This window comes from Macaca thibetana, chromosome 2 (genome assembly GCF_024542745.1).
Source record: "Macaca thibetana thibetana isolate TM-01 chromosome 2, ASM2454274v1, whole genome shotgun sequence".
NCBI lineage: Eukaryota > Metazoa > Chordata > Mammalia > Primates > Cercopithecidae > Macaca > Macaca thibetana.
The window spans coordinates 41,957,316-41,972,274 of record NC_065579.1 but is presented as its reverse complement, the minus strand read 5'-3'; the positions used below and the strand labels follow the sequence as shown (position 1 = coordinate 41,972,274).

General features: G+C 41.6%; 1 long non-coding RNA gene across 1 annotated transcript in view; it reads right to left on the bottom strand.

The window, feature by feature from the left end:
* Positions 1-14,959, bottom strand: part of LOC126948213 (uncharacterized) — a 55,509-nt gene that overhangs the window by 8,228 nt on the left and 32,322 nt on the right. Inside the window, exon 3 of the long non-coding RNA XR_007723368.1 lies at positions 13,588-13,686. This is a non-coding gene — a long non-coding RNA (uncharacterized LOC126948213). The remainder of the gene's footprint in view (positions 1-13,587; positions 13,687-14,959) is intronic.

Here is a 14,959-nt window from a genome sequence, read left to right as displayed (position 1 = left end):
TTTAGGGATAACCAATGAGATTTGAGTGGAAGTCTTCCAGAATCTCATAGGAAAGGCTTCCTGGGTCCTAAAGAGTCACACGAATAGGCTTCTTTCTCGAAGCACTGTCAAGTCTGGGTGTGATATCTAGAACTGCTACAGCCATAAGGTCCCTATCCTCAGGATAAACCAACACAGAGATGCACATAGAACAGAGAGAATCACAGAGCAGCCAAGTCCCCCTGATAATGTTTTCCAGATGCCCCCACCTGTGGAATTCCTATCATGTTAACTAATATGTTTTCCTATTTCTTAAGCCAATTTGAGTCAGAATCTTCTGTTATCTGTGACCAAAAGCATTCTAAGTGATATCAACTAAAAAGACACTACTAAGTAGGTAAAGTTAAGCCAATTTGAGTCAGAATCTTCTGTTATCTGTGACCAAAAGCATTCTAAGTGATATCAACTAAAAAGACACTACTAAGTAGGTAAAGTATAAATATCGTTCAAAATTCATTCAGCCCATCAGCTTTAAAATGATACAAATCATAATGATTGGCATTATTTCAAATTTAGTACGTGAAGTGAGACCAATTAACATATTATGCGATACCATTTTAAATTTTCTTAGCTTGAATTTGCAACAACAGAAAAAGCACAGTTGTTTTCTAACTCGAGTGTGCATCGGCCTCACCTGGGGGGCTTATTGAAACAGATTACTGAGCCTCACCTATAGAGTTTCTGATTTAGGAGATCCAAGGTGAAGCCTGAGAATTTCCATTTCTAACCAGTTCCCAGATACTGCTGGTCAGCATACTACACTTTGAGAACTTCTGTGATACTAAAATAAACTTTTGTGTAGCCAAAACAGCCTGGGATATGAGATCCTTGTCTGTGTGCAGGGTCTTAAAACCAACTGTAAAAATCATCATCATTATGGTGTATCCGCCACTTACATACACTGCACTGAATGTTCTGCATTCCTTTAGTCACTTGTCACACTGACTCCTTGAGGTGGGTTTACCAATCTCCTATAGATGGGGAAACTGAGGCACAAGAGCTAAGTTACTCATCTAAGGGAAAGAACCATGATCCAGTCCCAGGCCTGTGTGACTACTGGTCTTTTTACAAAATATTTTCCCATCAGAGACAAAATACAGAGACAAAATACTAGCTAGAACTCAGGTTGATGCAGCAGGACAACTGGGAAATTACTGTGTGCCACAGCTTGAAGAAAAAGGGCATCTCTGCCTGAAATCAATCACCCTCAGCCTGGGAAGCGAGTGGCTCTTTGCTGGCTCTTTCCCCTGGGGCAACTCAGTCTCCTGCTGGAAGAATCTGCCTTGGAGGAGGAAGCTATGGGGCTGACAGTGGTGCTCTGCCATTTCCTCCCCAACGCTGTGGGTGCTGCTGGCCCATGCTGCCAGCCACGCCCTATGCCTGCTGATCGTGCTTTGCCTCTCGCTGCCATACAAGTCAGGGCTGGCACCTCATTTTCCACTGCAGAGACAAGGCATTGCCTCCTGGAGGCCAGAGGGAAGACAGGAAGAAATCCAGGGAAGCAGACCCTGTCAGTGTCTGGTGAGTCCCAGGATCTGAACCACTCCCTGAATGGGCAGTTTATTCTCATGTGAAATATCTTAATCATCACAAGGAATACAGACAAGGAAGGCAAGTCCATGCTGGATTCCTCACTCAGCAAAACAACCCCAATTGTGCAACTCCTCCAAGAAGGCAGCTGAGAAGTTACTTCTTGTTGTTGTTGTTGTTGTTTTCATTGCTCTGGCATTTGAGCCTGACAGAAATCATAAGACATTATTCCTTGAAGAAGCTGGGATATGGCAACAGGTCACTATTCATTGGAAGCTATTGATAAACCTGATGTGCCAGGGGAGAGCAGAGATTGGCACCTCTGGCTAAGAACATTCGGGCACCAGACCCTGAGAAATGATTTTCCTTCAAGAAAGGACAGTGCCCCCACCCACCACACAAAACTTTACTGGGTAGGGGGTTGTGCAGGGAGGTAGGGGGAACAGAAAACACCTTGACTTCATCATCTTTCTCCTCCCAATACACTCTTCCCTAAGGCCCTCTTTCCACTGAAGAATGGACCATAGACCCAGGCCCAAGGGTCTTAGAGGATCTTCCTCCTCCCACAAACTTTCATATGCAACTGCTTGTTGAACTCTGCTGATTTGTCATTTCTGGGTGGGAGTCCTTGAATGAACGAGCTGAAATTGGTACCCATAGCAATACTCTGACCCAAGCTCTTCACTTTAAAGAAGACTCCAAGGAAAGGAAGTTAACTTGCCCAAGCATGAAGTGGTTACGGCTAAAGTATGCCAAAGAAAGACCCCACTGAGGACACCCCCCCCCCCCCCCCCCCCCCCCCCCCAACCCCCCCCCCCCCCCCCCCCACACCCCCACCCCCCCCCCCCCCCCCCCCACCCCCACCCCCCCCCCCCCCCCCCCCCCCCCCCCCCCCCCACCCCCCCCACCTGAGGACTGGTGCTGGGAAGAAGTTGGCTAGGGGACACATCTGACCCAGCTTAGGTTTGTGCCTACATTTCCTAAAGAAGTGAGGTAGAGGGGAGGAGCAAGACACATGTCAATGAGGGTCAAGGTGAAGAAACCAACTGAGAAGGAAATTAATCTACATAGAGTTCTACTTTAGTTCTGGAAGCTGAAAGCTCAGCTTTAGTCACTTGTCAGTACTGTAAGCTCAGCTTACCTCTCACTCTCCTCAGGACCAGATTTTTACCCTTATTTTACTAATGAGAAAATTGAAGCTCATAGAGGTGAAGTAATTTGCCCAATAATACATAGTTTATACCCAACAAAGCCAGAATGAAAAGCCAGGTCTCTGTACAATTCTCTTATGTTCATACCTCCTTCTCTAATCAAATCCCAACCCTACCCCCGATAAAGTCAAGCCAGGATAACCAAACCAACCTCCTACCGGGTACCCCACCTTGGAAATCTCTGCAAGTCAGGCCACCTCTATATCACCACTAGATTGTTTTTCTCAGAACCCCCTTATTTAAAGTAGTCAGAATGTTGTATAGGTAGAAGTATGTAATATGTAGACTTTCGTGTCTGCCTTCTTTCACTTACCATAATGTTTTCGATAGTCCTCCATGATTTTGTTCACTCCTTTTTTTTTTTTTAACTGAGTAGCATTGCATTGTACAGACATAGTATAGTTTGTCCATTCACCAGCTGATGGGCATTTGTGTTGCCTCAAAGTTTTTGGTTATTATGAATAAAGCTTCTATAAACATTCCCATCCAGGTTTCTGTGGACATATATTTTCACTTCTCTTGAGTAAGTACTTAGAAGTGGAATTGCTAAAAATTACATTAAGTATATGCTTAACTTTATAAGAAACGGCCAAACTGTTTACCAAAGTGGCCTTACTATTTTGCATTCCTGCCAACAGTGTATGAAAGTTCCAGCTGCTCCACATCTTTGTCAACACTTGGTCTTGTCTTTTAAATTTTAGTCATCTAATGAATATGTGGTGATGTTTCATTGTGGGGTTTTTGTTGTTGTTGTTTTTTTGTTTTTTGTTTTGTTTAGTTTTTTTTTTTTTTTGAGATAGAGTCTCTCTCTGTCGCCCAGGCTGGAGTGCAGTGGCGTGATCTCAGCTCACTGCAACCTCTGCCTCCCAGGTTGAAGCAATTCTCCTGCCTCAGCCTCCCGAGTAGCTGGGACTACAGGTGTGTGCCACCACACCTGGCTAATTTTTGTGTTTGTAGTAGACAGGGTTTCACCATGTTTGCCAGGTTGTTCTCAAACTCCTGACCTCAGGTGATCTGCCCACCTTGGCTTCCCAAAGTGCTGGGATTACAGGCGTGAATCACTGCACCTGGCCTTCATTGTGGTTCTAACTAATGATGTTGAGCAATTTTTTATGTATGTATTTGCCATCTGAATATGTTCTTTAATGAAGTGTCTGTTCAAACCTTTTACCCATTTTTTAATTTGGGTTGCCTTCTTATTACTGAGTTGTAAGAATTCTCTCATATATTCTAGATATAAGTTCTTTGTTGGACGTATGTTTTGCAAACATTTTCTACCAGTCTAGAGCTTGCCTTCTTATTTTCTTAATGATGACTTTTGAAGACACTGTACTTTCATGAAATCCAATTTAATAAATATTTTATTTTATAATTCATCCTTTTTGTATCCTATTGAAGAAATCTTTGTCTAACCCAAGATCACTAAGACTTTTTCCTATCTTTTCTTCTGTAAGCTTTACAGTTGGCTCTTACATTTAGGTCTATGATCTATTTAATTTTTATATGTTGTGTGACAAAAAGATCAAGTTTTATACTTTTGCATAAAGATCTCCAATTACCAACCCTTCTATTTTTTGAGGATCCTCATACTCTTTAAAAACAAAGTAAGTTATGCCAAAACAGAATTTTTAAATATTGTGACATACTTTAAATGGTCACAGTTAATACATTAATTCTCTTAACCCAAAATTATGAGGGTACGCTGATTGTATGTACAATCTCATTTGCTAAAATTATCTTACCATTTTTGGAGACAGAGCCCACCCCCACCTACCCTGCAAGATCCCCAACTCTGCTTCCTTGAGGTCTGCATTCTCCAGTAGGGCTGAATCGCCTGCAGGGGCTCCCAAGATGGCACTTGGTACTTAACACAACAACTACTGCTTGTGGTCGGCTTACTGCTTTACATGTTGGTGTTACACACATAAATATTATATAACATGTACAAATGTAACATATGATTCTCACAAAAAATAACATATTACTATCCTTATTTTACAGTGAGGAAACTAGGCCCAGAAGTTTTAAGTGCCTTGCCCAAGACCACTAAATGAGGAAAAAGCAAAGAAGCTGGGACTTGAGCCCAGCTATGCAGGGGCTGGAGCTCTACTGTCCGTACCTGACCATCTTCCAAAGACCCAGGCTTAATACCCATTATACTGTTCCTGTGAGTTCCTGAACTCCTGGTTGTGTGACCATTTCAGTTGGATGGAACTGGCCTTTGTCATTTTTACGGAAATAAAAGAAGGGAGGTTTTCCTCAATAAATGGAGGATATAAAATAAGATTATAGAAGTAATTTTTCCTCAGGCTTTTCATTTTAAAAAATTTCAAAGATACAGAATGCTGAAAGAGGAACACTTATATCATACATCTAGATTTAATAACTGTTAACATTTTGCCACATTTACTGTACTCAGTAGACTACACATTTTTCAGAATTATTTGAGAATAAGTTGCAGACATCAGTACACTTCACCACTAAACACTTAAACATGTACCTCCTAAAAACAAGGATATTCTCCTACAGAATGGTAGTACCTAAGAAAGGGTAATACTTAAATGCTTTAGTAATACTAAATACTTTAATAATACTACTTGTTATTAAATACCACTAATAATAATAGTAAAGTAATACTTAAGAAAATTAATAATTTCCAGTGTATAATATCCAGTTTAAATTCAAATATCCTCGATTGTCTCTAAAATGACTTTTTGGAAAAAAGCAGGATCCCATCAGAGATCGACACTTTGTCAGTCTGTATAAGGACACCAGTCATAGTAGATTAGGGGTCCACCCTACCTCATTGCGACCTCATCTTAACTAATAACATTTGCAACGACTCTGTTTCCAAAGAAGCTCACACTCTGAGCTATTGGGGATTAGGACTTAAACATGAATTTTGTGGAGGGACACCATTCAGCCCATAGCAACCACCAGAGATTGATATTGTTATGTCTCTTTAGCCTCTTTTAATTGACAACATCCTCACCACTTTTGTTTTATGTTTTTATGACATTGACTTTTTAAACAGTACAGGGCAATTTTCTTGTAAATAGTCCACATTCTGGATGTGTCTCGCTGTTTCCTAGCCTCCTAGCCTTTCAGTGACCGGCTGAGCCCAGGGAAGCAGAGTGGGGAGGAATTATGTGAATTTCATGGTAAATAAAAGTTGTGATGTGTGGAGAGGCAGAATGATGCCTTGGCAGAGAGCAGGACAAGCATTCAGGAGACCCAACTGCTGCCTACCAGTTGTCTGCCTCCTTGGACTTCCCCACCAACCCACCATGCGTAATGGGGGACATGTCCAGGTGATGTACATGGTTAGCAAATACAGCCTTAGGGAAGGGCTCAAAAAAGGATAGGAGCACATGAAAGAACACAACAGTCAACTTGAAGGCAACCCAATTGGTCAAAACCGGAACGAACTGAGAAATAAGTAAACAAGCAAAGTATTGCATTATAATTCATAAAATAAATATCCATGATTCCTTACTGATATAAAAATAAAAATTCCAAAAATAAATTGGGAAGAAGGGATAGTTCTTACTTACAGAAGAATTCCAATTAATAAATGTAGATGAAATGGGAAAATATTTTTAAAAGTCACCATTTAGGTAAACACCACAGTCATAATTATTACAGGCAAAATCTACCAATAGATGCTCAAATTAGTATGAGAAACTTTGAGGAGAAACAAAATAGTTGCATAGTCCCAAATATGTCCTTCAAGATATTCACTAATTATGAAAAGAAAAATGGTAATTTTACAGTGAAGAAAGCCAGCAGATACTGCCTTCACCAAATGATCAAGGTTAATTATCACCAATAATAAGACTTATTGACATCATGTACTCCCTGATCCATAGGCTGAGAAGGTCATATCACTGTTGTATGCCTGCCAAAAATGCATAACCTCAACTCAATAGTGAGAAAACATCAAGCAAACTCCCGTTGACAGTTATTCTGCAATATAACTGACTTGCCCTCTTTAAAAGTGGCAGGGTCACAAAAGACAAGCAAAGACTGGAAAGACTGAGGAAATGTCACAGATTGGAGGAGACCAAGGAGACATGGCAACTGAATGCGGTGTGAGATCCAATCAGTGAAAGAACTGGTGAAAATCACATTAGGCCTGTTGCTTAATAGTAATTAACAACATTCATAATAACATCACTAATAGCACCCATGTTAATTTCATGATTTTGATCACCATACTATGGTTATTTAAGATGTTCCTTTAACATTTAGGGAAGCCAGGCAATGCACATATGAGTACTCACTGTACATTTTTTGCAACTTTTCTGTAAGTCAAAATTGGTTTCAAAAGAAAAAGTTAAAAAAAAAAAGATAGCTGCATGTGTAAGTAAAGTTGAAAGTCTCCTAGCCACTGTGGTCTGAAGGACACAGATGACAGTCCCCAACCTTCAACATTTTCCTCAGCAGCCTGTCAAGATGCCTGAAATCCCACCATTCAAGTCACATTACTTTCTTTCTTTTCTTTTTTTTTTTGGAGACAGAGTCTCGCACTGCCTCCCAGACTGGAGTGCAATGGCGCAATCTCGGCTAACTGCAACCTCTGCCTCCCAGGTTCAAGCAATTCTCCTGCCTCAGCCTCCTGAGTAGCTAGGATTACAAGCATCTGCCACCACACTCAGCTAATTTTTGTATTTTTAGGAGAGACAGGGTTTCATTATGTTGGCTAGGCTGGTCTCAAACTCCTGACCTCAGGTAATTCATTAGTTTCAACAAATATTTTGTGTTTCTGAAAGTCCAAAGAGCCACGTAACGTATTTATTGAGCACTTTCTATGTTCAGGGACCTGCTAGGTACTAGGAATAGGTAGTGGATAAGACAGACAGCACCTCTGCCCACCTAGAGCTTATATTCAGCTGTAGTCTCTTAGTATGACGTTAAGATGAGTTGCTTTGCTTCAATTCCTACAGAGGCCATAAACCAGGATCCTAAGAAGAGGTAAATTTGGGTAAATGAAAGAGGGGAGGCTAAGGCTTACAGCATACAGCAGATGCTGTTTGGAGAAGGCAGGCCTGCACAGGGGCTGCTGAAAGATTCAAGAAGTAAGTGTGACATTGAGACAAGTAGGATGGGGCACTGGGAGAAATACAGCTTGAGGAGTTGAATACACATGAAATCTGAATTGAACCCAAAATAATAACAATAGCCAACCCCTGGAAAGCACTGGTTATGTGGCAGGTACTGTTCTCACGAATTTATGTGTGTAGTGACTCCTTAGACCCTTGCAGCAGCCCTGTGAGGCAAGGTACTGTTATTATCCCTTTTTGCAGATAAAGGAGCTGAGGCACTGAGGGTCACACAGCTGGTACATGCTAGAGTCTCGCCATGGGCCTGGGCAATTTGTCTCTAGAGACAGTGCGCCTCACACACATGCTCTGCTGCTGTTCCCAGAGCTGAGCGACACTACTTTGGCACAGAGAAGGAAGGAAAATGGCAGAGCCAAGATCAAGCCCTCATATCTAGGTCTAAAGGAGCAAAAAAGAAAGAAGAAGAAGAAGAAGAGGAAGAGGAAGAGGAAGGAGTAGGGGAGGGGGGAGGGGAGGGGAAGGGGAGCCGAGTCTTGCTTTGTGTGAATGCTGCTATGTCTTAGACAAGATACCCAGTGCTTTCCCTGTATTAGTACCTAAAATTCATGCTTCTGAGATACCGTCATTCTCATTTTACAGAGGAGGCTTAGAGAGGTGAAGTATTTTGCCCAAGGTCACATAGTTCTAGTAACAGGTGAAGCCAGGATTTAGCTGATTTATGGAAAGCTTTAGATTTGGTTGCTCTCAGTCTCACCACTGGCCTAGCGCTAAATAAGCATCTCTCTCTCTCTCTCTCTCCCCCCGCCCACCTTCACTCTTCCTCTCCCTCCCCCTGTCTCCTCTCACACACTAAAGTTAATTATTTAATGCCCGTAATATATATCTTGCGGATGACATTTTGCAGCACTGAGCTTTAAACAGTACATGTTTAAATACATTTAATCCAATGAATATTTCAAGGTAATTAATCTCCACAGGGTGAGAGAATGCTCAGGTTTCCCAGCACATCATAATACATCTGAATCAGCTGAGGAAATGATTTGCACACTCTGCAGTGGGTTGAGAAAGAAAGATTCACTTAAGGACTTTTAGATCTGACTCCCTGGTGTTAACGAGCAGAAAGGCTGCTAAAGAGAAGGATTAAGGCGCCTCCTAGTGGTTTTATTTATGCAAGGAGAGAATGTGGCTAACAACTATTGGGCAAGAGGACTACTTGTTTGAGTTGGCTGGGGTGGGAGGGTTTTGTTTTGTTTTTGTTTTTGGAGAGTACTACCCTGCAAATGTGTGCACATACACATAGGTACACACATGCATAATTCACATAATTTTTGTGTATCAAATACACATCACCATGGTACATGGCCCCTGGGTTATATATATGCTACTGTTTTATGAGTGTGGGAGTATGGTGGGATAACAGCGGGTGAGAATTTGCATGGGTGCCTACCCACATGATTTTGCCTGGACTCTCTAACCCTTCTGTGAGGTGTTGAGATGACTATATTTGTTGAAGATTTAGTTTGAGCCCATAGAACTCAATGAATGGAGTTAATTGGCCTGATTTCCAACTCATGACGTTAGTAATAGCTGCCGTCAACTGAAGGATTATAGCTGTGGCCATATATATGTGTGTGTTTCATATGCTATATCTATATATTACTATACATAGTCATAGTTATTATAATATATAATACAGTAATTATTACTATATTACTATTATAATAATAACTATCTAGTAATATACAGATAGCTATATGTACATACAAATGTATATATATAATCCCACGTGATCCTCTTGTCAATGCTGTAAGAGATGAGTGTCATTAACCCACATTACTGATGAGAAAACTGAGGCTCAGAACTTAAGCAACTTTTCCAAAGTCACACAACTTGTCAAAACCAGGCCTGATGATTCCTGAGTCCATGTTATTAACCTTATACTGCCTTTGCATCTCATTTTACATGGCTGTGAACTTGTGCTAGCAGTATCAAATCAAATAATATTTATTATTTACCTACTAGAGGTAACTACTAGTACAAGACACTGTGCTTGGTACTTTTGAGGGAACACACACACACACACACACACAAATTATGATGCCTATCCTCAAAAATTTAATAGTTTTATTGGATAAGATAATAAAGACTTTAAAATTTAAGTCTTTTTTGGAAAAAAAAGACTTGACAGCAAAAAATATATATATATATTTAAAGTGACAGAATAACCTTAGAAGGTAGGGCATTAGACAACACTTATTTAATTGCCAAATTAATAAGAATTATCATGGGGAAGGTCAATTCAGCGGGTATTTGAACTGGGTTTTGAAGGTTGAGTGAGCCGAAGGGGCAGGTAGTGCTTTCCTGAAAGGAGGCTACTCCAGAGAGCCATGAAACATGGCGAAGTAGCCAGAAACACTGGGCTGGGGGCCTGGAGCCCCAGAGACTCAGTCACAGGCCTGCTGAGGACATTTAGGCAAGGCATCCTTGCCTCTTTACACCTCAATCTCACCATCTGTACATTTAGGCAATTGGCCCCACTCAGAACCTCTTTGGCCTAAAATTCTACATTCCATACGTCTAGAAATTTGAACTGAGTCATAGTCCATAAAGGACTACAGAGTGTCAGGAAGTTTTATTGGTGGTGGAGTGGCTGAGCTGTCATTTCAACCTGCTCACCATCTGGAGGAGAAAGGGGCAATACCTCTCATCCACACTCATAAACACACTGAAGGGTTCCTTTCATGGTTAATGGCAGCACACCCTCTGGCACATGCGGAAGGACCAAAGACATGTAGTACCGTTACCTAGATGGTGGGCATGGCATTACATATCAAGATGTTTTTCCTAGCATCATGATTTGGTGCCTTCCACATATATCACTGTGTAATAGAAAAAACACAGTATCAATGGGAACCCAATCTGACAAAACAACCATTGGTGTACTTCCCCATGAATGGTTTCTCATTCTCCACATGCACATTCTCACTTTATCTCCAGACCTTGTAAAATGCTGCTATCTCTGCTTAGAACAAACATACACACTCATACTCATGCACACACTCCTGTGCACATACACCTTTATTCATAATATTCACTGGCATTTATTAGGGGGTATGAATCCCAGATGATAGCTCAAGATCATGAGCAACATACTTTATTTATTGGTTAATACAGAACAGAGTCCATATTCTGGTAGGTGGGAAGCAAATTTGGAGTATCTCTCTGTCCTCTTGATCACATCTAGATTCTGGGGTGGAATGAGGGGGAGCTTATGTAATGTCCTTGATGTTTCTTGTCCACACTGGCTGAGAGATCCCCTGACCTATCTGTCAGGGAGTTCATTGTGGAGATGCTCCTTGTTCCCAGCTCACAAGCTTTCTTAGTGGCTTCTGCGCCCATTCCCTGGCACACAAAAATTACTCTGCCATGCCCTGCCGTGCCACCTATGGTGCCTTCTCTACTCCCTCAAACACCCCTTACAGCCATCTCCATCCCTCTCTGGGTAATTTCAGCCCTCCTGGGCCTTTGTGCAGAAAAAGGGCACATGTACCTTTAGCTGTTGGGCTCCACAAATCTATTTGGTGTTTTTCTGGTCTTTTCCCCAGGGATACATCTAAAAATTCAAAAGCAGAAGACTCCTCTGCAGGACCAGCAGTAGCTGTACTTTCCTTCCCCATCCCTTCTTTCCTTAGGAATTCTTTCAGAATTTCAGAAGTTGGAAGCTTTCAGATGGTTTCTTCGTGCAAGAGTTCAGTCCAATCAGGAGAATGCCCTGGGCAGGGTAATAATAAGGAACATACAATAAAATAACTGATCTTTGGAGGTGTCAACACTGAGGAACAATTGGAAACTGTCAGAGAACAGGGAGAAATGACAACCAAATACAATGTGGTATGTTGAGTGGGATCCTGGAACAACAAAAACAAAAAAAAAAAAAAATACATTAGTGGAGGCCAGGAGTGGTGGCTCATGCCTGTAATCCCAACAGTTTGGGAGACCGAGGCAGGCAGATCACCTGAGATCAGGAGTTTGAGACCAGCCTGGCCAACATGGCAAAACCCCGTCTATACTAAATACACAAAAATTAGCCAGGCGTGATGGCACATGCCCGTAGTCCCAGCTACTCGGGAGGCTGAGAGAGGAGAATCACTTGAACCTGGAGGTGGAGGTTGCAGTGAGCCAAGATCATGCGACTGCACTCCAGCCTTGGTTAATTGTGTTGTACCAATGTTAATTTCCCAGTCCTGATCCTTGTTCTGTGTTTACACAAGATGTTAACAATTGGGATTGTATAGGTGAAGAATATATTAAAACTTTGTACTATTTTGCAATTTTTCAGTAGCCACATGTTCATTGCTAGTACATAGCAATAAATTGATTTTCGTATGTTCATCTTGTATCCTACAAGTCAACTAAACTCACTTATTACAGTTTTTATGTAGATTACTTGGGATTTGCTGTATAGACTACTATGTCATTTGCAAACAGGGACAGCTTTATTTCTCCTCTCTAATATGTATGCTTTTTATTTCCTTTTCTTGCATTTTTGCTTGGGTTAAAATGCCTATCACTATGCTGAGTAAGAGTGATGAGAGTGGAGATCTTTGCCTCGTTCCTGATCATAGGGGGAAAGCATATCTTGTGTCATTATTGTATTTTTCACTTCTAAAATTTCCATTTGGTTCTTCTTTATATCTTTCATTTCTTTGCTGATGCTTTTTACTTTTCTAAGACTTTTAACTTTTGTTTTAAGTATGTTCATTAATGGCTTGTTGAAACACTTTTATGATGGCTGTTATAAAATCTTTGTCATATAATGCTAAAATTTCTGGCATCGTGGTATTGACATCTATTGACTGTCTTTTTCATTCAGTTTTAAATCTTCCTGGTTCTTGATGTGACAGGTGATTTTCAATAGAAACCTGATCATTTCGATGAAACGATCTTTATCTTCTCTGAACCTTCTGTTTCAGCTGACTTCTTCTGATACACTGCTCCAGCAAGGTGGTAAGGGGTGGAAGGGCATCTCATTACTGCCACGAGTAGGTTCCCCACTCATCCTCCATGGACACTTGACAGGATAGGGGATTCTTTGCCACTGCTAGGTGGGATTAGAAGTTCCAGCTTCCCACAAGTCCTCTCTACTGAGACTTCCCTAGCTGGGAGGAGTAGGAGTACCTCATTACTATTCCCCACATGGCCTCTGCTGATGCCATGGGGGTGGCTGGGGGAGCGGCTTTCTTACTGCTAGGCCTTCTCTAATACTACCCCCTAGGATGGTGGAGGAACACCTCATTACTGATAGTTAAGGGAAGAAGTCCAGGCTTCCCACATGGTCTCCACTGACACTGTGGAGGGGTGGGTCTCCTTATCACCCAGTGGGGATTAAGGTCCCAACTCTCTACTTGGCCTTCTCTGGCACCATCCCAGTAGGAGGGTTGGGACAGTTCATCACAGCTGGGTGAGGGTGGACATTTAAGCTCATAACTTGGTCTTTGTTGGCATAAGAGGGGTGGAGCAGCATTTTTTTCCTATGGTGCTTGGCTGGAGTACAAAAGTTATTACAGTTATCATCTAAAAGTTTTCTGCCTTGCTAGGCTGCCTTTTCCTGGTCCACTGGTTAATGGGAAGAGGCTTTCATTTGGGCTACTTTTGTTTGTGCCCATTGGTGTTTCTATGTTGCTGACTCCTTCAGCTCCAAGTCTGGGAAATACAGTGCAGAAAAGAAAACCGAGGGAATTCACCATTGTGTCATTATTTGGGTTCTGAAGTCCCTAGATGGTCTCTTATGGTCTTTTACACTTAGGGAGAGAAATAGGGGGAAATATGTCTACTCCATGTTCCTGGAAAAGTAAAAAACTGAAAGTAAAAAACTGATTTTACAAATTTGAAAACATCTTGAATCATTAGGAGTTCTTGAGTCTATGTCCTGAGTCCTTTCTTTTTTTTTTTTTTTTCTTTTGAGACGGAGTCTCACTCTGTGGGCTGGAGTGCAGTGGCATGATGTCAGCTCACTGCAAGCTCTGCCTCCCAGTTCATGCCATTCTCCTGCCTCAGCCTCCCGAGTAGCTGGGACTACAGGTGCCCACCACCACACCTGGCTAATTTTTTGTATTTTTAGTAGGGAGGGGGTTTCACTGTGTTAGCCAGGATGGTCTCGATACCCTGACCTCGTGATCCACCTGCCTCAGCCTCCCAAAGTGCTAGGATTACAGCCGTGAGCCACCACGCCCAGCCGTGTCCTTTCTTTCCCTACCCCCACTAGACTAGAAGGGACTCCTTGTGTATCTGTTTTCACCAATACATCTTGTCCCTGGGATAATAATTATAGAATAGCACCCTAAATAAAAGGAGAGGGGGAGGGGAATGAGAGCACAAACGGTATGTGGAAATACCAGGTGCCAAAAAATTAGGTTAATATTTTTAAAAGATACCCTTATCTCAAATACATTATCTTTATATCCTTTGCAGCAATATATGAGTTAGGTGTTATTAACATTTTACACTGAAAGACTGAGGTTGCTGAAGGTGGCAAACTTCTGTATGTCAAGAAAGCATGAAGAGATGAAACCAGCTAAGTCTGTCCTTTTTATTATGTAAGCAAAGGTTTCCCAGAACCCCTCACCAGCAGACTTCTACTTGCATCTCACTACTACAACAATGATGTCACATGGCCATCCCTCACTGCAAGCAAATATGGAAGAGCTAGTGAATGTTTCAAGCGGATGGCAATGAGGAGAAGGTTCAGAATGGCTGTTGGATCCACCCCTCTTCAGTTTTGCCATAATCTGTAACTATTAATAAGGAGCCTCCTTCCTAGTCAGGTTGCCCCAAATCTCTGGGGAGCCTACTGCATTTTTCAAGGGCATAGTCAATATGCTTTCATATTTGAAAACTTTAAAAATGAATAATATGTATAAAGAAAATTAAACTTAATATCTACTTGATGTCTGCAATTATGTGAAAGATGTAGTGTTTAATATAGGGGGCAGAATTTTTACACTTAAACAAAAGGGCATGAATTTAAACAGGTTAAAAAGCATTGTATTAAGAAGTAAGCACTGGCCAGGCGCGGTGGCTTACACCTATAATGCCAGCACTTTGGGGAGGCTGAGG